Below are 26,521 nucleotides of genomic sequence, written 5' to 3'. Positions count from 1 at the left end.
AAATTACGCCAGCTGTAATTAAGATTTAATCAATTTTCAAAACATCACAACAGACCTCGTTTAATTCATGGCTTATTGGAGAGAAAATCGACAATGGACTGATTTCGAAGATTATCGGAGTTTTGGAACGGAAGTTTCAGTTTGGATATTCTTGAATTTCACCCTTGACAGAGGGGTAAGATTAAAACACTAAATTGTAAATGCTAACACATTGCAATTTACAATACTTACTACGAAATAGATATTGTTAAACTTCCTTCCCAATATTCCATAGGTCTTCAAAATCACCCAACATGCGTCGAGTTATATCAGACGTGTCATGAATTGAACGATGTCTGTTGTGATGTTTTGAAACTTGATCCGTCCTTTAATACAGCTGACGTACGGCTTACATAAGGAGACGAAAATAGGACTAGCAAGTCGGGCTGGAAATATCGATAGGTGTGGAATCGTGTCTTCCTTTGTGCTCTATTGTTATAGTCTTGCCCCCCCCCCTCCCCCGAGTGCTCTATCCATTGACCTGCACACTTAAGTGCATCTGTAACTAGCCCATGTGACCATACGCCACCAAACTATAGGTGTTAGAAACAAAAACGCAAAGTAGCCATCGGTTAAATGCCAGGGAGCCATTGATTAAATCCCATGCGACAGACGGTCCAGTACTTTCTCCCTATCTCTCCATCGAAAGACAGAACAAAGTCTGACATTTGTGCTTCAATATAAATGGACTCGTACCTAAAACTATTTGGAATTACACTCTCTCCCCGTCCTCCATCCCTCCGGATCTTCATGTACAATTGAGAAATATGAGGCATCACTATAATGATTAAAATTATTAATTATGCATTTAATTGCACTTGAACATAAAGAACTTCTCAGAAAAAGATCTATCTTTCGACACATCGTATAAAACCAATGACATCGTATCAATTATGCACATGTAATGTAGTGCACTTACGCAAATCTCTGATGCTTAGATAATACGAAAAGGTTAACCTACCTCTATCTTGACTTACGTCGAATACACCTACGGATGCGATTGTAGTTGTCCCGGGCGAAGCCGAAGAGAAATGAACAAACCAGCACTTGTACCCGTTAAAAATAGTATTTACCTGTAATCAGAATCATATGAAAAGATTTTATTACCTAGAAAAATTACATTTGATGGAGACAGTTGAACAGGTGTTGAAAGCATAATTATTACGTGCATTGCCCTAACTGATAACCATTATCATCCAAGATCACTTGCAGAAACAGGTACATTGTCAACCCATTCGTTCTCAAGGTTGTACGTGCTCTATATATGTCGATCTAATTCATGTTTTCCTTGAGTCCCTGGGCTGATACGTGTTCATCAACACTTAGATTCGCAGTCGCTAGAATCAAATCAAGGTTACTTTTCAGTTCCAACAAATAGACTTGTTTCTTTTTGTCCATAATAAATCGTTGCCAGTTCTATAAAATTAATAGAATGCTAATATTTTTATAGTGCGAATGTTGCAGATGTCGTTGTATCATATAACAATTTTAAATAAAAGTATGCGATTTTGCACCGGGCTAAATCCGTGGCATGTCTAAGTACTCAAGTACTTTAGTGCATCTGGTAAAGGCATGATTGATTATTACTAAGGTTCCGCTTGATTACAATGTCAGGTAAAATTGGACAAGGCTTAAGATTAATTTTTGTTTATCAAATGACTAGGGATGAAATATTGCAGTAACGGTTGTTGAAATATATGTCATACGTTCAAACTGTGCAGAGGTCGATAAGCGGGGACAAAATGTGTAATGTTTCAAACCCTGGAAGGGCGCATGTCAATAATAGCCTTTAAATAAACGTGAATTATGAGTGGGTAAGTTAACGGTTTGTATTGTGTTTCCCAGGCGAAATCTCGTGTTTTTAAATTGAATTACACCGCGGAATAGGCACGTGTTTGCGCGAGGCGAAAGGTCTTGACTCCGGTGAAAGGCCAAAACCGCGTAAAATATATCCAACGGATATGTAGCTGAGAGTTTATGAGAGACATATACCAGGGGTGTAAGAAGACAGTTCTGTTAAATGAAAAGAGATCGAGTCTCTAAGCTAAACACAAATGTGTTTTCTTAATTTCTTTGATACGATTCTTAATATATTTGCTTGAATTTATTATCTTTCATGATACAGTAATCATGTATAAGAAGAACTGATTATTATTTGGTTTATGTGATTCTTTATGCCAATGAACTGTTAAGGTGCAACAGTGTATAGTTAAAATAAGAAGTGAATTTTGTTTGATCTATTTGTATAACTAAGATAAGAAGCTTTTTAACCTATACATTAATATTTGAGCAGCTGTTTGGGGCTATAGGGTTATTTATTGATAAGCCGTATGTGTGCACGTGTTCGGCATTTAGTTAAGATGGTGGTTAATAGTTCACACTGCAATGGCTTAATTGTCATTAAGTGCGAGTAGGCAATATTACCGATCAATTAGAAATGGTAACTAGTTTTATTGGAGACATACATTTATTATCATGAACTATGTAAAATGTCTATGGAAAGAGAGCAAAACGAATGTATGTAGCAGCGGGGGGGGGGGGGGGGGCGAATCGGACATTTTGTCCAATCGTTATTTTGCTTAATTATTACTTTCTGCACTCAGCGGATCCGGTGTAATCAGCGCTGGTAAAAAAAAAAAACGACGTCGGTCCATCCTACACGATGGTGACGTCATTTGGTTTAATTAATACCTTCTGCGCGCCGATCCCCAGCGTCGTCAGCGTCCGGTAAGCACAGCGACGACCGCGTCGATGTCATTTCCCCCCCCCCCCTGCTGCTAAGAAGTTATTTACAATGAAAATTAGTTACAATTTAACCGAATATTTGGTCAAGTCCGATACGATATCGTGTCCGAGGATCATGTAAATTTATCGTTACAAATCCATGTGGGGTCGACTGAGCATGACTAAAAAAGTTTCGAAAACCATTAAAGTCCATGTCACCGCCGCACCATGTCTGCCAAATATTTCGTAGCGTGTGTGTATCAACGCCGTTGAATACAGCAAGAATATTACAGTTGTCTCTGATTACTTTTGGAATCTGAGTGTATCGTTGAGTGACATATATCACGTCGGTGTTTTTATGCCTGCCTCTGGAAAATATCCTAGCTGGGTTTTTTTGATTGTCTAACATAACATCATCGTACACGACTAGATTGTTAACGTCGCCATCAATATCATCAATACCTGGTGCATCACTGATATCTGTAATAAACTCAATAACATTTTTTTCAGCGATCGCTGATGCATTCTCGTTAAAATCTTTCAACACCTCGTAGCATCGTTGATCATCCACGCTAGGGGCGATTAAATACAACTTATCCCACTTCATCCATCTCATTATTAAATTGAGTAACAATTGCGTCTTGCCGGATCCAGATGGTCCGATGATAATCATCCGGATCGAGTTTGGTAACGCTGCAACATGCTTAACTGGTTCTCTCGTTTTAGTCGCCGAAAAATCAATTATATTCATATCTCTATACATAAATTATGGATCTATATTGTGTGAAGTGTAGAATGCGTACTGGCACAAATGATATGACAACCGTTACAACGAGAAATAACAGATCGGCGCTTACTGGTAAGTGTGTACAATGCGGTACAAAAAAATTTAGATTTATTTCTGCTAGACCCGGGGGTGCTTGAAAAAAAAGCGAGGAGGTGATATTGCAGCCAAGTTATCAAAACTCCCCGGAACACCGTGGGCAAAGTATCCAGGAGAAAAGCACCTCCCAGGATATAGCTACTGTGGCCCCGGAACACGATTAGATATCAGACTCGATGATCAAAATCAGCCGCGACCCGGTGAGTATCCAATAAACGCTATCGACGAAGCATGTCGGATACATGATATAGCTTATCGTAGCGGTGATCTGCAACAGCGTCATATCGCGGATGTAAAATTAATTCACGCGTTAAATGCTATTCCTGATAAATCATTCAAAGAAAAATTGGCTTCATGGTTGGTAAAATCGGCTATGAAAGGTAAATTAATGATTGGAAGCGGAGCTTCTCGCGCTGGTAATTGAAAACGCTAGCGTTTATAATAACAACATGGAATCCATCTATTATTCTCCGAGAGGATACTGGAAGGGGAAGGCTGCAATTGGTAAACTCGCAAGCGCTGCAAAGGTAACAAAGGCTGTTGCGGCTAATTGGTTATCCAAACAGGCTATATGGCAAATTTATCTACCACCGCCTAAACAAATAAACTTCTCACACTTTGATGTCAGCGTACCTAATGAAGTTCATCAGGCTGATATACTATTTCTGCCGCATGACAACGGTTACAAATACGCGCTAACCGTAGTTGATGTTGCGAGTCGATACAAACAAGCGGAGCCGTTAAAAACAAAGTCAGCAACTGAAGTAGCCGATGCGTTTGAGCGGATTTACCGAAGGGGTCCTCTGCGCTGGCCAAATCTATTACAAGTTGATCCTGGCAATGAATTTCGCGGCGCTGTTTTATCAACGCTGAAACATCATAGCGTCGCGATACGACGAGGTCATACTGCGCTACATCGTGATCAGGCAATTGTTGAACGATTCAATCGGACTCTTGCTGAACGGTTATTTGGATATCAATACGCGAAGGAATTCATCCAAGAAAAACGATCTCGTGAATGGGTCAAAAGGTTACCGGGCGTAATTGCAGCATTAAATAACGAGATTACCCGAGCAATCAACATGAAGCCCAGCGACGCGATTAAATACGAGTACATACCCGGAAGATCAAAAATAGATAGCGTTTCCAAGCCGATTCTCGGCGATGTCACCGTGAGATATCTGTATGAACCAGGAGAGCTTGAAGGCGGTAAAAATAGAGCTACTGATCCTATTTGGAGTGTTACCACACATAACATATCAACGATAACACGATCAACTGGTAGACCACCGATCTATAGACTGGATTCAACTGCTCCTCAGCGCGGATTTACTCGCGAGCAACTACAAGTGATACCTGACGATACTCAATTGCCCCCGCGTGGTCTTAACTAGCGCCGTTGCGTCTATTACACTCAAGACAAGTTAACCTCACATTACCACGGATATGACCGAAACTGTTATCGATCCTATCCACGGTAAATTGGCGAGCGTCTTTATCCGAATAACGCCAGCGCATTACACAATTGCAACTCGCGCAGTGATTATTCTGTTGTTGTCGTAACGCAATTATTAATTCGGCATCAATATCAAAACGCCGCTGTTTTTTTTTTATCCTGTTGGCGGTAACCCGAGAGTTTTCTATCAATGACGCTTGCATCAATAATGTCATCGTTGTCGCCGGCTTCGTCGGTGTCTTCGTTAATAACAATTCTTCGAAGCTGATTTATCCTCCGTACTCGGGACACTGCGAGATAGACTAGATTTGACCATTCGATGCGATTATCAACCATCCAAACAATTGTATCCGTGATAGTCAATCCTTGCGAGGAATGTATTGTTGTTGCGTATCCTAGCGTCCACGGGGATTTATCAGCACGTAGCGCGTCCTCGACGACGCTGATATCAACGAGCACAATATCATTCAGCACAAGAATTTGTTTTTTTGTCCCTGACGCCGTCGGGCCCGGGATTTCAACTTCAATGTTTTGCCGCCGTGTGTCAGCGGGTCTATAACACAACGGCACTGGACGCGTTGGAAACTTTTCCTTATGCAACGCAAACAACTTCCGCTGAAGTGTGTCTCTGACTATCTTTCTACTCGCTACAATCAAATCGTTTGGTCTCCATGTTTCCCAGAATTCATTTAACGGTGTTTCCGGAATCACCTCGCGGATTATTTCACATTGAACTCTATCCGGCTGTAATCTGATTAATTTTTTAACCTCGCGCAGTTGTTCATCAAGTGCTCGGTAATCAGTATCGGTTTCTTCATAATAGTCCACAAAACCCTTTAACCAATCATGTGGACCCTCGCCGACAAATGGTGGTGGTTGGCCATGGTCGCCACACATGATTACCGCTGTATTCGCGCGCAGCAACCACTCAAGAAACATTTGTAAAGTATCTAACGAAACAGTACATATCTCATCCCAGATGATAATCTCAGGAATAAATTTTTCACCCATTCGATCAGGAGTCCACTCACCGCCGCTGTATCGAAAAAAGCTGTGATAAGTAACGGCGTCAACATTTCGTTGTTTTATCTCTCGCGCTAGTCTATGGGTCGGTGTAAGCACGATTATACTTGCCCGCGTTCGAAATAATTCAATTGCCCGAGTCGTCTTTCCTGACCCGCCACAGCCGCTTAAATAAACTGTTTTGTGTCTACAAATTGGATCAGAACACGGTGGTGCATTAGACCATTCTGACAATGTATCACCGCGTAAGTAATTATTTTCAACGGTGACATTTGCTGACGGGGAATAATCGCGTCGTATTTCATTTTTAATTCTCCATATACCCCAACTCTCGTCGGGACTAGTAAACTCGGCTATGTTTCCCTTATACTTTACGTCTATATAAAATGAATCAACGGCTACTCTAACCGCGGTGTCGGGGAATCTATTTATCATCGAGAATAAATTGATAGCGGCGTAACCCAGCATAGACGCCCTCAAATGCGGATACGCGGGGCTGTCTCCATCAAAGTAGGTAACAACTGTACCCAACTTTGTTCCATTGGACAGCAGAGCTGTTTTGCAGTTCACGTATCTATTTTTTGCCACTGCGTCCTTGATTACGAAATCATATTCTGCGTCATCTATAATCAGCCGTGAGCAATATCGTTTGTAGTCGTGGTTTTTTCCACCTTGTGAGAACTTACCGATTATTCTTCTACCGAGATCTTTTGCCTCGCGGTTTCGTTGGTTGAATATCTTTTTGGACCATTCGATGATATATTCCTCGTTGGCATCAATGTGTTTTCTGGACTCGTCAATTATGCTATCTAGACGTTCCGGTTCTGGTAACCAGACTTCAGTCTGCGCCCGATATGATATAATCGCGTCACTGACAATCAACGATACAAGCATGCTACAATCAATCATAAACCGTAGCAGCGCTATTGGAAGCCATCTCTTTTCAGCCATGTGTCTACCGATCCAAATATAACAACAGCGATGAAGTCCTGCTGCGAATTCAAATGATACTATGCGAGCGAATCCGGTTAAATCAAAATCAGGCAGTGGTCCATTAATAGCAACACGAGTCATTTCATGTCTGGGGTGTCCAAATCGTTTGAAATACTCAGCGGCGGATCCATACCCGAGAAAACTCGCTGGATAACAGGCAACCATATCAACGGAAATCATAGCGTCGCGGTTGTATTCAGTGTTCCATAGTCCACCGTGATAATATTCCAAACAACTGGATTGTACATCCGGTAGAAATTCCTTGCGCGTTGGTCTCCACGCATTTTTCCTTGCTGCAACATGAGCCGCAACCGATGGAATCGTAAAACAATTTGTTAGCAGTTGTTCATCATGCTCTTCAAATTCCATGGCGGTTTTTTTCATCTTGTTGTGAAACGCTTCAGTGCGATATAATTCACCGTTTGGTCTTACAAACTGATCAAAGGTATCCATGTCATTTTCAGCGCTGCGAAGTAACCACACTGATACAGGGTCGTTTTTACATAAGCAAGCAATAGCATCAAATAGTTTCCTCTCCGCGAGAAAACCATCCTCTCCCAGGAATTTCCACGGGATATACTTTACTGTTCTATCCCGTGGAAATATTGTGACCGCGGGCGTCCACGCGTGTTCGTTATGATCAATAATTTTGATTGGGGCTCCCTTTGATTTATACTTTGATTCGTATAATACTTCACCGGTTATCGTTGTAACGGTTATTGGAAATCTCAGCGACGTTTCTAATTTCGCTATGTCGCTGATGGTTGCTCCTCGCTCGCGCACTGTCTCCTCCCATTGGTTTATTTTACTACGTCGTAAATCGGTCAATTTGTTTCCTCGACACGCATTTGTAAAATGCTCTATTACTCGTTCTGCTACACAATTTATCCCCGTTGACTGTTTCATCGGCGCTAGTTTTCCGATATCAGGTTTCTTATTTAACGGGTATATTCCATAGACAACTGCTGTTTCAGGATACGCTCGTTCATAGTATGGTCTGTCAACTCCGGTTAACAGCCCTGGCTTGGAGTCGCGGCTAACAATGACTGTTTTCTTATCGCTGAGAACCGGTTCAAATTTATCACGTATGATCCAATTACCTGATTCCACCCGGACAATGAATTTTACTCTGAAGAAATATCTTATCTAACAGCTGTATTCTTTTTTTTAATGTTTTATTCAAATATTTGGTTTCATTTAAATGCTGTGAAACACCATTAATAAGTATTCAAGGATTTAACGATTCAAGGGAATTCAAATTACACACACCTTGTGACTGATGCGGTTGTATTAGTCACCTTATATATAAGACGACTCGTTATAAGCCTGGGGCTTTCGAAAGCCGATTCGATCAATCAAAACTAACCCACGCACTTGACCCGGGCGTGTGGTTGTCTTTTGTTCACAATCATGCAACCGGGTTAATTTAATTGGGTTGCTTTTGATTGGTCGAATCAGCCGTAGAGTTCCGCCCCGCCGTTTTATGTTTGTGCTGTCTTATGCCGTCCCATCATCCCATACCATAATATCATCTACGTCATTGTTTATATACCTACAATCTGCCACAACACTCGAGTGGAGATTTACGGCATTGTATCATCCTTAAAAACGGGTCAAAAAATGACCCCAATAATTTTATTAAAATTTTTGATATTAGAAATAAGATGTTTTATAAGAATATGAATATCGAAGACATCAATAATATATTAACCGAGATTTTAAAATTAAAAAATCAAGGAATTGAATTATCTGATAAGCTTGATAACCAAAAAATATTGTCCGATTATGAAATTATTAACGAGCAATCAAAGAAAGGTCGATATACCTTGCCACGCGAGTATTCTTTTATAAAGCGATTACAATATACGATCAATGAAAACTTGTATGGCAATGACGTAAATGCATTTATTGGACTATTTACTGCCGTTGAGACAGTACGAAAAAAACTCGGACAGGCTTTTGAACGACGTCGAGAAATCTCTAATAAAATTAAAAACATTAGAAGGATTATAGACGAAAACTCCCTGGAGCCCCTGGGACATATCCCCGACACACTCGGCGGGAAATTAGAAATTACGGAGCAATTGCAATAATGGTAGGCGAATCACTTACTACTCGGCTAGCCAGAGAGCGGCTAGTAGCGCTTAAAAAGTTCATACCGTTACGAGACAGGGTTCGAAAACAACTTCAAACGCGGCAACAACTACAAACTGATTTTGCTGTTGGAAGCGAACAGCTCTTTGCTCCGGTAACTAAAGCGACCAAAGATGTTACGGCGGCAACTGTGCCCGTCCTCGGTGCGCTTGAAAAGATAGCGGCTCAGACCGAGCAAACAAAAAAGTCTCTGGAAACACTCCCTGCGAAAATAGCGGCTGCTACAACACGGAGGCCGCCACCACTCGCTATAACCGAACCACAAGAACCTTATGTTACAATGGCCGACGAGGAAGAACCAGGCGCCACTGCAAGAGAACCAGAAGAAGAAATACCGGAAGAAATACTGGAAAAAATAGAGAAAAGGGAGAATATACCCCGTAATGTACTCAAGAAGAGCACAATAGATAAAATTAGAGCCTTCGACAGCGATGACGAATTAGTTAATTTTACTGTTACAAATGTTGTTAAGGGCACACGAAATGAGCATATCAATAGCGGCTACGAGAAAAATATAAGGTCGTTAAAGGACTGGACAAGAATAGTGTATTTAGCAGGTATATATAAAGATGCATTACCACATCGTGGTGATCCCAATTACAACGCATTCCACAAGGAAGTTGAAAGTAAAAAATCAAAACACGGAAAAGGATACTCTGTTGGTAAAGAATCCTACGGCGTTACCTGTCCTGGTAGTGTTCTCAGTGATATATCACGGCTGGAAATACTAATCGGAGGAAAACGAGCCGGAAATAACTCTCCGGAAATAATCAATGAGGCCGCTGATATTTGCAAGCGGTTATTTACGGGCGGTATTATGGACATTAGTGCGTATCGAACGCTCATAGACGAACTCGTGGATGATTAAAAAAATTATCGTTTTGTAAATCCGCGTCAATTTTGACCGTTTTTGCTCGTTTTTGGTCGTTTTTTAGTCGTTTTTGGTCGTTTTTGGTCGTTTTTTAGTCGTTTTTTGACTGTTTTTGGTTGGTTTTTGAGGGCAAAAACCCCAGGAAATCATTTAGAGAAAATCGATGTTTTTGCTGAAAAATCGAAAAAAAACGACTATAGGCAACAAAAAACGACCAAAAATGACTAGAAATCAAGAAAAAACCGGAAAAAACCGGATTTTTATCGAGGGTAAAAACCCAAGGAAATTTTGATAAAATTTATTCCGGTTTTCCACACGGCGGTGGGAAAGGGGGGGGGGGGGTCAATCACTAATTGAAAAACCGGTGTTTTTATAATAAAGATGATCATACACTACAACCATGATAAACCAGTACTCGTCTACGTGGTAAACTCGCGATTGCCTGTTTACCGCGCGTACTATGGAGATGATCTTGGTAGCACCATTGCGGGGTTATTTACAAGAATGGCTCCAAAAGTGGCGCCGTTAGCCAAACAATTAGGAATGAAGGCTATTGATGTTATTCGTGATAAGGGAATCAGCGCTATTGGAGATGTTGCCGGAAAGGCGCTTTCTGCAGCAAAGGACAAACTAATGTCGTTGGTAAAATCCAAAGGATTTTCACGAAAAAGAAAACAGATGCCATCAACGACAGTGATGCCTGCGAATGTTAGTAAAGTAATAAATAACGCCGTGGAAGAAAAATTAGAGTCGCTGGCGGCGACTTCGCCATCCGCCGATGCGTCAACCAACGCGATCATTAACGCGATAGCGGGGAGTGGTCTACGACGAAAACGACGTTGATGGATTTCAATTGAAAACACCGACATGAATAATAATAGAAATGTTTGCGCGAACCGCTGATCCCGCGTTTGATATGGATGCCCCAGTGCGCAGGGATGATTCTGTCCGTGATTATCAATATTATTCTTATTATGCAGCGCAACCTGACCTACGATCGCGAATTGAACTTCAAGTCCAAGATACCAGTACATATTTTTTGCCGTGTGAAGCGTTTATCGAAATCGAGGGAGAACTCGTGACAAATGCTGCCGATAATGCACCGTACGCAGATGACGATCGTATTCGAGTTGGCTTCGTTAACAACGGTATCATGGCGTTATTTGAGAGCGCCAGATATCTTATTGACGGGCGAGAAATTGAATCAATAGAACGCGAGGTTGATGTTGCAACGACGATAATTGGGTTAGCGAGGTATTCAGATGATTATACAAGATCGGCGGGCCCATCTATGATGTTCGCAAAGGACACCACTAATAACGCTGATCATCTTCAGTACGTTAACGTGCTGGTGGAAAGAGATACCGCAGTTGACCCACAGGCTGAAGCAAATAACCCAGACCGCAGAGCAAGACCAGGCGCTAATTTCAATATTATAAAGAGTATCAACAATGATTACAATCTAGGATTCGCAACACGAGTAGGGATGTTGCAAAGACCACGCCGGCAGTTTTCATGCGCGATTCCACTCCATCACATATTTGGATTCTGCAGAAATGTTAGAAAAGTTATCTATGGGGCCAAGCATACAATTGCGCTAACGCGAAGGGGCGATGATAACAATGCAATATGGCATGCTGCTGGCGTCGCTGCCGGTAAAGTCGTTTTAACTAAAATGGCATTGTGGATGCCGGTGTTGACTCCATCAGTTACCACGGAAGCACGATTGTTAGCATTTATGGAACAGGGAGGAAAATCGTTGTTGAGTTGGCTAGCGGTAACAACTGATGCTAAAGAGGATAACGTCGCCGATACGTTTACATGGCACCTGGCATCAAAACAGGGTGTTTCAGCCCCGCGTCATATATTCATAGCGCTACAGAATAGGGAACGATTGGGTAATCAAGAACGCAGCCATATGATATTTGATCGATTAGGAGTCAGGGAGGTTTCGCTGAGAATAAACGGACAACAGGAACCATCCGAGGATATACAGCTTAATTACGGTGACAACCATGTCGCACGTGTGTATCATCGATTGCCGTCATATATGGGTCGTGATCAAAACGTCGACACTGGTCTGCAAATATCACAACTTGATTTTAAAAACCTGTATCCGATTTATTATTTTTCGTTGGAACATCTTGATTTAACGAGACAATCCGTCGTTGATATACACTTCAGAGCTCGTATAGCCCCGGGTGGTGTTGATTATAGAGCGGTTGCTGTCATTCTCAGCGATAAATCAATGCTGTTGGAAGGCGTTGGTGGACGAATGAGAATCGTTGATGCACCAGTGGAAAACATGTAATTGAAAACATAACCGCGTTTACAATAAAATGTCGTATAGTGTCGTCAGTGTAGAGTTGACCGATGGTCAAGTCAAGAAATTACGATCAAAGTCGGCTAAACAATGTGGAACCACAATAACGCTGAAGCCGTCACAGATGGCAGGTGGTAATCATAAGATATCGTTGACGGCGCGTCAAATAAAACATTTCAATAATGCGATGAAGAATAAAAAGGGTGTTCAAATAGATTTTTCGGCCGCAGCGATTAAAAACATGGAAAAGACCGGCGGGATATTTCCGCTGTTAGCTGCGATTCCAGCGTTGATTGCCGCGGCGGCCCCAGCAGTGGCGAAGGCGGCGGCGTTAGGAGCCGTTGGTACCGCGGCTGGAATGGCATTAAAGAAGGCAACCGGGAAAGGCTATAAAAAAAAACGACCCGTAGCCGGAAAGGGTCTAAGACTACCGGGAACCCCGTATTCATGGTACTCGGGGAAGGGTCTAAGACTACCGGGAACCGTTTAATGACTCCAATGTCTAATTTTGATTTAATAGATGCCGCAAACGCGTTAGCGATAAAAAACTTCAGAGGTGTTTTCATGAGGGATCAATTACCGACAAAACCAAGGAATATTGAAACCGGTATAATTAACCTCGATAAATCCTCCGGAGCGGGAACTCATTGGGTTGCATACGCAATTGATCCGCGTGCGATCGTCTATTTTGATTCATACGGGTTAGCCCCGCCAAACGAGTTCATGCGATATATCCGGGCGTGTTCAGCCCCGGTTTTTTATTCCACGCTGCCAACACAGCAATTAAGTGACCCACCGATATGCGGCCGTGAGGTATTGAACGTACTCGCGGCGATTTCATCATCGCGGAAACCACCTCATGTGGTTGTAAACGAATACACTAGTGGGGTCGTAGAGGCCCGGCGGGTTAATTAGAAACGCTGTTTTTTTTTACAATAATAATGATTGATATCTGGGGACGACCGGTTTCGGCGCTGAAAAAGCCCACGGAAACGCTCGCCACCGATGACATAAAAAAACTAATCGAGGATGAAATCGCTGATACGTTAAATTTAACCAGTGTTGACCCGGGCGAAATAGTTGTATTTCAAGACCGCCAGGGTAAACTGAAATCCAGTAATGTGTCGCTGAATGACGTTTTAACACGAAATAATGATGCCTCCGAGGACACTATCGCGCTGTATACCGGCGACGGACGACTTAAATCAGGTGAATCCATCTTGACGATAAATGGAAAAATAAGTACACTTGGCAACAATTATATATCCGTGTCGGATTCGTTAAAAAATTTGTATGATAAATTTAACGCGCAAGCAAATCAGTTCGAGGGGATACAAAAGTCTGTCACCGGTATACAACTCACTACTGCTAGTTTTTTTGGAACCCCGACGGTAACCGAACCGAATCTTGTGGGGATAAAAAATACTATTTCGGAGTTTACAACGCTGTCGGGCCAATTTTACACGTTACGAAAAAATTTTAACAGGGCTGATAACACCATTGATAAATTCTTTGGTAAAAAAAATACCAAACCGGAAGAAATTACAATAACTATAAATGATATCACTGCGTATGGACAGGAAATAGAAACAATCAAAAATGATGTTGAAACGAACAAAAGGAATGTAGACGCATATAGAGAGGAAATAAGAACAATCAAAATTGATGTTTCAGCAAACAAAGGGAATATAGACGCGTATGGACGGATAATAGAAACAATCTTCGTTAATGTTTCATCGATCATAAATAATGTAGACGCGCATACAGGGGAAATAGTAACAATCAAAACAGATGTTACAGCGAACAAAAAAAGTATAGACGCGCATACACAGGAAATAGGAACAATCAAAACTGATGTTACAGCGATTAAAGACAGACTACCGGAAATGACAAAAATAAAAATCCCTCATGAAAACACCATCAACACAGTATACACGATTCATCATGAATCATTCGATTGGACTCCTACGAATAATATAATAAGTATCACCGCAACTGTTAGGGGTATTTATCGATTGACATTGATTTCAGCGATGCAGTTTAATATATCATCGTCGAGTTCATCTGAGTTTAACAATACAATATCAACAATCATTGACAAGAATGCAACCGAACGGTTTATAATTAAAGCCGTTGATAGCAGTCTATTTAGGGCAAACATTACATGGTATGTGGAATTTGTAGCGGATCTAAGTAATTAAAAACACTAGCTCTTTTAAAATAAAAATGACCACCAAGGTAATTGAATCAGAGGTATCACCGACGTCACATCAATATCGATTCAATACCGTAAAAGAATTCTCCGCGAATTTGAAAACGCTTTCCGAACAATACCGTGAAAAAATAAAAAAATACCGTCGAAAAATAACCACCATCGACGCGGTCGTGTACTCGGTGTCAGGTATAGTAGCCGGTACCGGTGTTATTTTATCCACGGTGACCATGATGGCCCCGATCGCTGTTCCAATCGCTATCTCCGCGGTGACAACAATTGCTGGAGTCGCCAACGCAATCACTAGAAAGATATCATCGTGTGCTCAGAAAAAACTCAGCGAGTATACAGTTCGCCACCAAATAGTATCCGACGCGTACTCGAAATTATCCGGGTTTATCTCGTTGGCGATAGATAATTCGTTTATATCCGATGCTGAATTCTCCACGATGGTCCAGTTGTATGACTCCGCGATGTCAAAAATCGAGGATTTTCAACTGGAAGCTGGAAACCACGTGGCTGAAACAACTTCAATGGGCTTAAAACATTCTCCTGAAACAACTTCAATGGGCTTAAAACAAGCAGGTTGTTAATATTCGGTGTTGAAATTAAACACTAGAAACGACGAATAATAATAATGTCGCTGAACCCCGAAGGGTTTCAATTGCTTCAACGGATCGCGGAGAACACCACTCCGGTACAAACAAGTATGATATCGATAACGTCAACGAAGCCAGAATTCAATGTAAACTTCCCTTCTCCGATTCCAGTAAAGGAAATAGCGCTGGCAAAATTGCGAATATATCACAGTTGGCCTAATATCCGAGCGGAAGCATTTAACGGACAACAACCTAATAACTCGCTGGTTTTTGCATGGACAAATAAACCCGATAGGACCCCAGACTGGAATGAGGTTACAATACCAACTGGGTCATACCAAGTAGAACAAATCAATAAAGAATTTCAACGCAGGATAAAATCGATCACAGGAAAAGAATCAAAAATCGATATTACGGTTCATGAGCCGACGTTATTGTCGACGATTGAAATAAGCACACCGGGGTATATGGTTGATATTTATAACAGTTCAATAAGAACCATACTAGGTTGGCCCAAGAATCCACCTCATGAAATCCCCGCGGATTTGCACACGAATGCGCAATCGTATCATGAAATTAATCCCAGTTATCGAGATAATTTGTCTATTATAAAAAGCACGTTATTACCCAGTTGGTTTTTATTTCAAAACAGGAATATCATGCAGTGGTTTTTTCAGTATAAGGAAACTCCTGAATCGCAAGTCATATTAACAGTTATTTTAAATGATATCACTAATGCTTTTATCGAGATTAATCATTATTACCAATTGCAACTAGAACAACTACGGAAAACAAAAACACGAAAACACGTTGAGGTGTTAAATCAACTTATATCAGACATGGAATATATCAATGAACGAATCGTTAAAATGATATCCGATAACAGCGATGGTAATAAACAAAAATTCCTAACCGAGTATAATATCACAGAAGCCGATTTACCCGATTTCAAGTTTCCAGGATACAACGCGCCAGAACTAAGAAAGTCTCTTAATGATTTTCTCGGTCCATCAACATATATCCTCAGACACGATAACGGAGATGGTGGTAGGCATATTGCCCCGTACAACGTAAATATCGCATCGGTGATAGCAATCAATCTAGTGTGTGATGTTATCGAAGGGAGTTACCAGGTAGATACCAAGCAATCAAATCAAGCTCAACAGGGGTATATCCTTTATTCATTTTCGCCAACAGCCCCTCCCGGATTCTTAATCGTTGAGAGCCCGATTAATCCGGTCTATATGCGATGCCATAATCGGTTTTTAACGAGAATTAATTTTAGACTTACTGATCAGTCAAATAACCTAATTGATCTACAAGAGGAGGAGTTAGTGATCACTCTGTTTGTAAGATCATTGTAAGCAGCAGGGGGGGAAATGACATCGACGCGGTCGTCGCTGTGCTTACCGGACGCTGACGACGCTGCGGATCGGCGCGCAGAAGGTATTAATTAAACCAAATGACGTCACCATCGTGTAGGATGGACCGACGTCGTTTTTTTTTTTACCAGCGCTGATTACACCGGATCCGCTGAGTGCAGAAAGTAATAATTAAGCAAAATAACGATTGGACAAAATGTCCGATTCGCCCCCCCCCCTGCTGCTTATGTAGACATACACGGCATTTGTTTGCATTGTATGCAAGGTTATGACACGAGGCCAGTTAGCAATAAAATGTCTGTTATGAAATTTGACAAAGGCTATCACTGGAGTATCAGGTCTGAAAGTAAAGTAACGAATAGAGACTTTTTGTTTTATTTTTAAAAAGAAATAGCTTCCACGCCTGAAAGAAGAATGAACAATCAGACGAAAAAAGAGGGTTCCTGTGCACGCCGACCCCAACGAAGCGGCTATGTTCATTATGGAGAGTGTTTAGCAACCAGTTATTATGTTATGCAGACATGCCAGACAATTGAATTTCGAAACACTCGATTCGCGACACAATTTGCCATATATACGTACAATGAACTGCAAATGGAATTTTGGAATTAGAGTTTATTATTTTGTATGGTAGAGGTGCATCTTGCCATTTGTTCTGTACACTTTTATTTTGTTAAATAATTAATTCTAATTAATTAAATTGTTATATTCGTTGTACAGGGGGCTTGTGTTGTTCTGCTTAGGTCTTCATTTATTCTATCCCTTTTTAGATTTTAATATTTGCTCAACCAGGGCTAGAATTCCGTGCTTGACCATCCTCTAGACAACGATAACCTCCAGAAAGAAATTATCCACACATACTCACACAAACCGCACTCATATACACACATGTACACACACACACACACACACACACACACACACACACAGATATATATATATATATATATATATATATATATATATATATATATATATATATATATATATATATATATATATATATATATGAGTCACATTTGTTGGTTTTTACATATTTTATTTTTCTAAACTATAATCTAAGGTGACATGGCTACAAGTTATAAAAACTCTATACATATAGTCCTAATGTACATGGATTACAATATTGTCACCCTACGGAAAAAAGAAAGTCTGAACTAAATAAAATTCTATTAAATAGAAGTAATGTTCTTGAAATGTCAGCAAATCGCCAGGAAATATCAAAGAGAAATGCTAATGATTTGTTAGCGACTATAATAGAATGCAGCCGACTGGATTATTTATTGTAGTGTTATCTAGAAACGCAAAAGAAAATGTTATCGCGTTATATTCTCTCATATACCTACAATAATACAGTAAAGAGATAATTGGAAGATATAGGTCTTTCCAACACAAGATGTAGCTTTGGACATCCGTAAACATGGCCTCTATCTACCTGCACTTTTTGTGTCTTACACCTATGGTGTAAGTATTCCTGTTCCTAATTAAATCGGAGAAAAAATGTATGTGTGAAAGGTAACCAACATCAGAGCAAAGACAAGTTTAGACATGTAACTGAATATACTTCGCTGTCCTCACAAAGGAAATGTACGCAGCCCTTAACATTTAGAAGCTAATAAGATCAGCACTCTATAACCAGTATATACGCTTTAAAAAAGCTTGTAAAGATAAATGCCCACACCCAACCCAACTGGCGTTTGCCTCTGAAGTCGTTACCCTCTCAGATGTATCCATGAAGCTCAAACTTAGGTGTGGTGCACAACTCGAAGGGGGACAAGATAAAGGGGAACGGAAATTTCACCATCATTCGATTCCTCTCCTCTGCTGAGCCTTTATAATAGAACGACGGGAATTTATAGTAGGCCGATGAGCCTTTATAGCAGGATGATGGGCAGTGATAGTAGGACGATGAGACTGTATAATAGGACGATGAGCATTTATAGTAGGACGATGCGCATTTATAATAGTAAGATAAGCCTTTACAGTAGGACGATGACCATTTATGGCAGGACGATGAGCATTTGTAATAGTAAGATGATGAGTATTTGTAGTATGAAGATGAGAGTTTAGAGTAGAACGGCGAGAATTTTTAGTAGGACGATGTAGATTTATAGCAGGACGATGAGAATTTATTGTAGGACTTTTTGAGCATTTGTAGTAGGACGATGTGGATTTATAGCAGGATGATGAGCATTTATAGTACGACGAAGAAATTTTACAGTAGAACGACGAGCATTTATTGTAGAACGATGAGATTTATAGAAAGGCAATGAGAATTTAGTGTTAGACGATGCAAATTTATAGTAGGACGATGAGAATTTTTAAATGGATGATTAACGTTTATAGTAGGACTGTGGATATCTGTAGCAGGACAGTTAAAATTTATAGTTGCATGATGATATAGTCTAGTAGGGCGATGGGAATTTATCGTAGGACGATCATAATTATTGTCGGACGATGAGCATTTATAGTAGAATGATGAGCATTTATAGTAGGACGATGAGCATTTATAGTAGGACGATGAGCATTTATAGTAGAATGATGAGCATTTATAGTAGGATGATGAGCATTTATAGTAGAATGATGAGCATTTATAGTAGAATGATGAGCATTTATAGTAGAATGATGAGCATTTATAGTAGGATGATGAGCATTTATAGTAGAATGATGAGCATTTATAGTAGAATGATGAGCATTTATAGTAGAATGATGAGCATTTATAGTAGAATGATGAGCATTTATAGTAGAATGATGAGCATTTATAGTAGGATGATGAGCATTTATAGTAGGATGATGAGCATTTATAGTAGAATGATGAGCATTTATAGTAGGATGATGAGCATTTATAGTAGAATGATGAGCATTTATAGTAGAATGATGAGCATTTATAGTAGAATGATGAGCATTTATAGTAGAATGATGAGCATTTATAGTAGAATGATGAGCATTTATAGTAGGATGATGAGCATTTATAGTAGAATGATGAGCATTTATAGTAGAATGATGAGCATTTATAGTAGAATGATGAGCATTTATAGTAGGACGATGAGCATTTATAGTAGGATGATGAGCATTTATAGTAGAATGATGAGCATTTATAGTAGAATGATGAGCATTTATAGTAGGATGATGAGCATTTATAATAGTAAGATAAGCATTTAAAGTAGGCCGATGAACATTTATAGTAGGACGATGACCATTTATAGTAGGACGATGACCATTTATAGTAGGACGATGAACATTTATAGTAGGACGATGACCATTTATAGTAGGACGATGAACATTTATAGTAGGACGATGAGCATTTATAGTAGGACGATGACCATTTATAGTAGGACGATGAACATTTATAGTAGGACGATGAGCATTTATAGTAGGACGATGAACATTTATAGTAGGACGATGAGCATTTGTAATAGGAAGATGAGTATTTATAGTAGAATGATGAGCATTTATAGTAGGACGATGAACATTTATAGTAGGATGATGAGCATTTATAGTAGGATGATGAGCATTTATAGTAGAATGATGAGCATTTATAGTAGAATGATGAGCATTTATAGTAGAATGATGAGCATTTATAGTAGAATGATGAGCATTTATAGTAGAATGATGAGCATTTATAGTAGAATGATGAGCATTTATAGTAGAATGATGAGCATTTATAGTAGGACGATGAGCATTTATAGTAGGATGATGAGCATTTATAGTAGAATGATGAGCATTTATAGTAGAATGATGAGCATTTATAGTAGGATGATGAGCATTTATAATAGTAAGATAAGCATTTAAAGTAGGCCGATGAACATTTATAGTAGGACGATGACCATTTATAGTAGGACGATGACCATTTATAGTAGGACGATGAACATTTATAGTAGGACGATGACCATTTATAGTAGGACGATGAACATTTATAGTAGGACGATGAGCATTTATAGTAGGACGATGACCATTTATAGTAGGACGATGAACATTTATAGTAGGACGATGAGCATTTATAGTAGGACGATGAACATTTATAGTAGGACGATGAGCATTTGTAATAGGAAGATGAGTATTTTTAGTATGACGATGAGAGTTTAGAGTAGAAAGGCGAGAATTTTTAGTAGCACGATGTGGATGTATAGCAGGACGATGAGAATTAATTGTAGGACTTTGAGCATTTATAGTAGGACAATGCATGTTTATAATTCGACGATCATCATTTGTAGCATGACGAAGAAATTTTACAGTAGAAAGACGAGCATTTATTGTAGAACGATGAGACTAGAGATTTATAGAAGGGCGATGAGGATTTAGTGTACGACGATGCAAATTTATAGTAGGACGATGAAAATTCATAGTAGGACGATGATAATTTTTAAATGGATGATTAACTTTTATAGTAGGACTGTGAATATTTGTAGCAGGACAATTAAAATTTATAGTTGCATGATGATATAGTCTAGTAGGGCGATGGGAATTTATCGTAGGACGATCATAATTATTGTAGGACGATGAACATTTATATTAGAATGATGAGCATTGATAGAGGGAAAATGAACATTGATAATAGGACGATGAAAATTTATAATAGAACGACGAGCATTTATAGTAGGACGATGGACATTTATATTAGGAAGATGAAATTTTATTGTAGGACGAGGAATATTTATAGTAGGACAATGATCATTTATAACAGGAAGATGAGCATTTATAGTAGGACGATGGGCATTTATAGTAGGACGATGGGCATTTATAGTAGGACGATGAGCATTTATAGTAGGACGTTTTGCATTGATAGTAGAACGACGACCATTGATAGTACGACGACGACCATTGATAGTAGGACGACGGGCATTGATAGTAGGACGATGACCATTGATAGTAGGACGACGAGCATTGCCAGTAGGGCGATGAGCATTTATAAGATAAAGATGAACATTTACATCAGGATGATGAGCATTTATAAAAGAACAATGAGCTTTCATTGTAGGACGATGATCATTGATAGTAGTACGCTGAGCATTGATAGTGGGATGATAAGCATTGATAGTAGGACGACGAGCATTGATAGTAGAAGTTGATGACCATTGATAGTAGGACGAAGAGCATTGATACTAGGGCGATGAGCATTTATAGTAGGAAGATGAACATTTATAGCAGGACGATGATAATTTATAGTAGGACGATGAGCATTGATTGTAAGACGATTAGCATTGATAGTAGGATGATAAGCATTGATAGTAGGACGACGAGCATTGATAGTAGGACGAAGAGCATTGATATTAGGGCGATGAGCATTTATAGTAGGAAGATGAACATTTATAGTAGGACGATGATAATTTATAGTAGGACGATGAGCATTGATTTTAAGACGATTAGCATTGATAGTAGGACAACGAGCATTGATAGTAGGGCGATGAGCATTGATAGTAGGGCGATGAGCATTGATACTAGGGCGATGAGAATTGATAGTAGAAGTTGATGACCACTGATAGTAGGACGAAGAGCGTTGATAGTAGGACAACGAGCATTGATAGTAGAAGTTGATGACCATTGATAGTAGGACGAAGAGCATTGATACTAGGGCGATGAGCATTTATAGTAGGAAGATGAACATTTATAGTAGGACGATGATAATTTATAGTAGGACGATGAGCATTGATTGTAAGACGATTAGCATTGATAGTAGGACAACGAGCATTGATAGTAGGGCGATGAACATTGATAGAAGGGCGATGAGCATTGATACTAGGGCGATGAGAATTGATAGTAGAAGTTGATGACCACTGATAGTAGGACGAAGAGCGTTGATAGTAGGGCGATGAGCATTGATACTAGGGCGATGAGAATTGATAGTAGAAGTTGATGACCATTGATAGTAGGACGAAGAGCATTGATACTAGGGCGATGAGCATTTATAGTAGGAAGATGAACATTTATAGTAGGACGATGATAATTTATAGTAGGACGATGAGCATTGATTGTAAGACGATTAGCATTGATAGTAGGATGATAAGCATTGATAGTAGGACGACGAGCATTGATAGTAGGACGAAGAGCATTGATATTAGGGCGATGAGCATTTATAGTAGGAAGATGAACATTTATAGTAGGACGATGATAATTTATAGTAGGACGATGAGCATTGATTGTAAGACGATTAGCATTGATAGTAGGACAACGAGCATTGATAGTAGGGCGATGAGCATTGATAGTAGGGCGATGAGCATTGATACTAGGGCGATGAGAATTGATAGTAGAAGTTGATGACCACTGATAGTAGGACGAAGAGCGTTGATAGTAGGGCGATGAGCATTGATACTAGGGCGATGAGCATTGATAGTAGAAGTTGATGACCATTGATAGTAGGACGAAGAGCATTGATAGTAGGGCGATGAGCATTGATAGTAGGGCGATGAGCATTGATACTAGGGCGATGAGAATTGATAGTAGAAGTTGATGACCACTGATAGTAGGACGAAGAGCATTGATAGTAGGGCGATGAGCATTGATACTAGGGCGATGAGCATTGATAGTAGAAGTTGATGACCATTGATAGTAGGACGAAGAGCATTGATAGTAGGGCGATGAGCATTGATAATAGGGCGATGAGCATTTATAATAGGAAGATGAACATTTATAGTAGGACGATGATAATTTATAGTAGGACGATGAGCATTGATTGTAAGACGATTAGCATTGATAGTAGGACAACGAGCATTGATAGTAGGACGACGAGCATTGATAGTAGGGCGATGAGCATTGATAGTAGGAAGATGAACATTTATAGTAGGACGATGATAATTTAGAGTAGGACGATGAGCATTGATTGTAAGACGATTACCATTGATAATAGGACGAAGAGCATTGATACTAGGGCGATGAGCATTGATAGTAGAAGTTGATGACCATTGATAGTAGGACGAAGAGCATTGATAGTAGGAAGATGAACATTTATAGTAGGACGATGATAATTTATAGTAGGACGATGAGCATTTATGGTAGGACGTTGAGCATTGATACCGGGGCGACGAGCATTGATAGTAGGAATATGAGCATTGATAGTCGGACGATTATTCATTGATAGTAGGACGATCGGAATTAATCGAAGGACGATGATAATTTATAGCAGAACGACGAGCATTTATAGTAGAACTATTGACATTTATAAAGGACGATGAGCATGTATAATAGGACAATGCGCATTTATAATAGTAAGATAAGCATTTACAGTGGCCGTTGAACACTTATATTAGAAAGATTAAATTTTATTGTAGGACGAGGAATATTTATAGCAGGACGATGAACATTTATAACAGGAAGATGAGCATTTATAGTAGGACGATGAGATTTTATTGTAGGACGTTGAGCATCGATGATGAGCATTGATAGTAGTACGCTGAGCATTAATAGTAGGATGATGAGCATTGATTGTAAGAACAGTATTTAGGATTCTGTAAAATAACAAAAAGCTACTTTAACACAACTCTTCATGTTGATTATTGTAAGGAGTGCTTTCAAGATATGACAATCAGATGTAGACGTTAGATTGATCAGGGGTGGAGCGGAATCGCCTTCTTATAGAGGGGATGCGTTCAGGCATAACTATGAAAAGCTCGTCGATATGCAGCAATGCTGTCTCATTCTGGCTGTACATACATTTGGTGACATTAAACTGGCTTGAAGGAAAGAATAGAATAGACTTCAATGCGTTGAATAGTCATCTTCTGGAAAAGACCTTAGTCCGATTTCAGCAACATGATTTTTAAATTAAGTCAAAACGGACCAAATCTGGTTAGTCAATCATAAATACGACTTAAATATCAGCCAATGAGACTGTTGAAATTCCAGGCGTACCTTTACATACAGACATAAGTTATGTTGATGACATCCAGGCATGATCCACTTGAAACGCGTGTTCTCATATTCAAAGACAGGACCAAGGTAACAGATTGAAAATCGATCGAGGGGGAAAGTTGATATAATTTTGGATACAATAAATACACTTACACGAGAGAAAAGAAACTTTTCTGAATTGTCCAGTAGGAAATTTTCATTTGATATTTCTAACCAAATAATATGATTTGATATTGTCTCTTGCTACGGTCTGTATTGAATTTGATATATTTGAGGCGTTTTAAACGCTATGCATGGTCATGACAGCACGGTTTTCTTTAACATTTGAGAAAATCGTAATTACCCCTACTCACCCGCATGGTACCCGACAGAAATAGAAAGATCGACACACAACACTACGTGTTTTGTTTGTTTTTTCGAGTCGTCGGAAAGCGTTTGATATGACGCTAGTGCTCTAAATAAAACACGATCGCTGTTCTACATTTACTATGTGCCGTTTCTTTATGATTTCAACATATAGTTAGCTTTACAGTGTGAATAAGGCTAAACAATAATTGGGACTGATACAAGTTCGATTATGTGCGTCTAAAACTATTGACGTTCGGATCGCAGAGAAAATACTTTAGTTCCGAGCGGATTTTTGGAAAATTGAAATACGGATTAAACATGAACGTCAGGCCAAGCATGTATGATTAAAATGGTGTGTAATAAAGTGATAATGCGTGTAGGCAAATGGAATTTATGTGTGGAAATTGACAAATTGTAAAGGGACACGAATTACCTCAACAACTAAGTTAACGGTTTCGCGCTCTGGCAGTTGTGGAACCTTAGAATATGATATAACCAGAAATAACTTTAAAAGAGACAAACCTATCACATCGATGATTATATTTTCCTAGAATTAAGACATGTTTAAATACTAATGCTTACTAATTAGTCATATTTAGCAGGGTGTGTGCATACAATAGCACAGAGAAAACCATTGTCGCTAGTGAAAAACGTGGTAAGAATAGGTTTCCTTGTCTGGTAATAAATGTGTACGTACTGATCTTTGTTGACCAAAACTGTAACAGCTAAGCATTTACCATAACAACGGCACAAAGTAGTTATCACACCAAAAATATATGTTAATGTTACCTCAGACGCGTGGTATAACGTGCGTTTAAATGGTAAACTATTATAATTATTAACATAGATTGTCATTTGTAAATATTGACATCATTGACTGTGCCATGCACAGAGACGGAAAACAATAGAGTTATCGCAGCTGCTACTCAAAGAAGTTTACGCGTCCTATTTCGAAAAAAAAGTATTTATGGGACATTTGTAGGACGGTAAACAGAGGGAATTCTTCGAGATATAATAGCTGGTCAGCTATTGATTGAAAAAAAAGTGTAGGGTTAAAGGTAAATCGATGCGACAAGTAAAAGATTAAAATGCAAAGTTTATGAACCCAGTTTGGTCATTACGTCATGTATTTTTACTTCATTATTTCAGACGAGAACACCATATCTTATATGTGATTGGAATACAAATATTACATTATTGCAACTACAAAAAGTTAAAATATTTAATCAACAGCCACATGAAGAAAGGGGGATGGGAACAGTGTGTAGATTTGACTATGTTAGGTGGAGTATTTAGTACTTTGGTTTATATCTAAGTGATGCAGATATAAAATTTATACAATTTACCATTTATAGATTAATTGCAGTAGGCAATATGATATTTCCTATTTGTGTTTTGTAACATAATGTTTCAGATATGGTCAGTTAGGTCTCTTCCATCATGCTTAATGGTGATGACCTCTCATGACTTTGCATCCCACTAATTTATTTCAGTGAATGTTTTTGGAAGTTCATATTTTGCATTTTAATGGACTTATGTCTACTTTACTATAGTTTTAAACTATATGTCTTGGGGGGGGGGGGGATTTTAGGTAATTTTTTTTGTCATTTAAATCTCTTGTTCTGTAATAATACATGTACATATAGATGGTCACCTTGGCCTTTTACTC

The 26,521-nt window shown here is 39.3% G+C and overlaps 1 protein-coding gene across 1 annotated transcript in view; it reads right to left on the bottom strand.

The window, feature by feature from the left end:
- Positions 1-26,521, bottom strand: part of LOC149783152 (uncharacterized) — a 197,264-nt gene that overhangs the window by 154,026 nt on the left and 16,717 nt on the right. The window contains exon 2 of the mRNA XM_089931386.1: positions 1,001-1,112. The gene's annotated coding sequence lies outside the window, so the exon portion shown is untranslated. The remainder of the gene's footprint in view (positions 1-1,000; positions 1,113-26,521) is intronic.

The sequence above is a fragment of the Sinohyriopsis cumingii genome, chromosome 14 (assembly GCF_028554795.1).
Source record: "Sinohyriopsis cumingii isolate HCF-2022 chromosome 14, ASM2855479v2, whole genome shotgun sequence".
Taxonomy (NCBI): Eukaryota; Metazoa; Mollusca; class Bivalvia; order Unionida; family Unionidae; genus Sinohyriopsis; species Sinohyriopsis cumingii.
This window is presented reverse-complemented; position numbering and strand designations above follow the sequence as displayed.